Raw genomic sequence first — 2,641 nt, 5'->3', positions numbered from 1 at the left:
CTTCCTCTGATTCAATGACAACTGATGGAAAACTGAATCATTTTGGTTTCATTACATCAAATGGAAAATTATGCAAATATTTAAGTTATTACATACAGTTTATTTAATTAAACAGAAATTATGTTTAATGTTTGTAAACTCTTTAATCTGAACATTGATTATTGGCTCCACACAAAGAAAACATCAGAAAACATTTAAGAAATTTAAAAGACACAGTATCAATAAAAGAAACTTAAAACTGAAATAAATTAAGCAACTTTTCCTTTTAAGAAAATCATCATCATCAGTCTACTGTCACAGAGACCTTCAGTGGAGAAATCTTCAGTTTATCTCCAGTGTAAATTAATGGAAACAGTGTGTCAGTGAAAGTGTGTGTGAAGGTGTGTATGTGTGTGTTAGTATCAGGATCAGAGAACGACAGATTTCCTCTGTTCCAGTCCAGATTCACTCTGATCCTCTGGAACTTCTTCTTCACTGGGAGAATAGTGGAGGGAGCTGGTGGTGACCATGCTGAGTATTTATCAATATCGAAGCATATTGTCCATAATCCAGACTGTATGTCTCCCTTCCTCTGAACAGACTCTGATGACACACCCAGTTCCCAGTTTGTATTGTCTCCAACCTCGACATCCCAGCTGTGAGTCCCTGAGTTAAAGCCCTCAGAGCCCAGGACAGAGTAGATGATAAACCTCTCTGTCTCTCTTCTTCATATCTCAAACTGGTCAGATCTTCAGACAGGATGAGTCCTGGATGAGCAGTGTTTGGATCCAGAATGACAGGAGTGTAGGAGACCATCTCCTTCATGTTGTTCCAGATGTTGAAGGCCAGGTTGCCCAGGTGTTTGGCCTGGTCTATCAGAGCTCCTGAGGGCAGCTGTGGATCATCCAGCAGGGGGCAGCGCTGGACTCTTTCCACTGCAGCCTTGTAGTTGTTCAGGAATGAGACGTCTTCAGCTCTCAGCTCCTCCTCTGTGGCTCTGACTGTGTGTGAAAGAGCTGCTATCTCTCTGCTCAGAGCCTCCATCTTCTCCTTCATCATCTGACTCTTCTGCTCCTCTTCCTCCCTCAGAGCAGCCATCCTGGCCTCCTCTTCCTCTTCTAGAAACTGGTGAAGCTTCTTAAACTGCTCCTTAATCTGCCTCTCTGTGTGTTGGGCCTGGACCTTAATGTGTTCTGCTGTTTGATCAAACTTCACTTTAACTTCTTCACAAACCTTTAACTTCTCCTTTAAGGGCTTCAGAGTTTCCTCAAGTTCCTTCTTGTGTTGTGGTGCAGCTTCATCGATGGGTCTGAATCTGTGGTTGGTGTGTTTTTCTGAATCTCTGCAGACGAGACACACTGGCTGCTGATGGTCCAGACAGAAGAGTTTGAGTTTCTCAGAGTGCAGACTGCAGAGAGCCTCTGAAGCTCTCTGATCTCTGTCCTGTAAGAAGGACTCACACAGGTTCTTTAACACCAGGTTAAGAGGTGGATCTGTTCTTGAAGATCTTCTCTTACAAACTGGACACTCATGTGTTGGTTTCTGTCTCCACCAGCTCTTCAGACAGTCTTTACAGAAGCTGTGGCTACATGACAGAACAACAGGATCTCTAAAGACCTCATGACAGACCGGACAGCAGAGATCCTCCTCTGATCTAGAAGCCATTTAGTCTCTGAGTGAAGCTGAAAACACAGCAGACAGAAAGTACAGTTAGTCTCCAACCTTTCATAGGTATGTGAAACCATTCTGAGTCATGCCAAGGAGAGGTTCTCTTTCACCAAGCACCTCATCAGTGCCACTCTGCTGCGAGGAGACTTGTTCCCCCAACACAGCGTAAAGTTCCCAGAGTCAGCGCTGGAAACCACAGTGGAAGCCTAACCCACACTGGACAAGGCCAAACTGGGGCACAACTGTCCCTGGTCTATGAAAATGAAGAGTTCAAGGTTTGCAGTGGTGCACTGGCTCTCCTCCAGGTTTTCATGGAAAACAACCTCCAGGACACATTCAGTGAGACTTTAGTCTTCTAAAGATTCTCATCACCAGACCGATGACTACAGCAGAATCAGAGAGGTGCTTCTCTATCTTTAAAGAGGATCAAAACATTCCTTAGGAACACCATGGCACAAGACCGCCTGTACGCACCGGCTATGCTCTCAATGGAGAAAAACCTGATACAGAACATTCCTGACTTCAACAGATTTAGATCAGTTTTATTTCCCTGAGTCAAGCACAGCTTTATTAAAAAACAAGACCAAATTCTGTGAGAAAGACAGAAGAGCAAAGTTCATGTACAAATATGCGCGCACACACACACACACACACACTCACACACACACACACACACACACACACACACACACATTATTTTTAGCTACCGAAAGCTTCAGCACAAACAGCCGCACCTAGAATATCTTTCACCAGCCAACACTGCTCCTCTACTAACTTCACTGACATTGACTTTCAGTGTGACTCCAGTTTTTAGTCAAACTCACCTTCAGTGTGTGGAGAGTCAGCAGGTTGAAGCAGCAGAGTTCTAGTTTTCCACTTTTCTCTCCTGTAGCTGTACTCACTCAGAGGAAGTTGTTAGTTTGGTCTGAAGGTGAATCTGATGCTCTGTTTTTCAGTCTGTGTGTCTCTTTAGAGACCAACAATAAACTGTTTC

At 44.0% G+C, this 2,641-nt stretch overlaps 1 pseudogene; it reads right to left on the bottom strand.

The window, feature by feature from the left end:
* Positions 1-283: 283 nt before the first annotated feature.
* On the bottom strand, positions 284-1,644 carry LOC133977492 (E3 ubiquitin-protein ligase TRIM35-like; annotated as a pseudogene).
* Between the last annotated feature and the right edge of the window lie 997 nt (positions 1,645-2,641).

Source organism: Scomber scombrus, chromosome 3, assembly GCF_963691925.1.
Source record: "Scomber scombrus chromosome 3, fScoSco1.1, whole genome shotgun sequence".
Classification (NCBI taxonomy): domain Eukaryota; kingdom Metazoa; phylum Chordata; class Actinopteri; order Scombriformes; family Scombridae; genus Scomber; species Scomber scombrus.
Note: the sequence above shows the minus strand (reverse complement) of the source record. Positions and strands in the feature narration are given on the sequence as shown.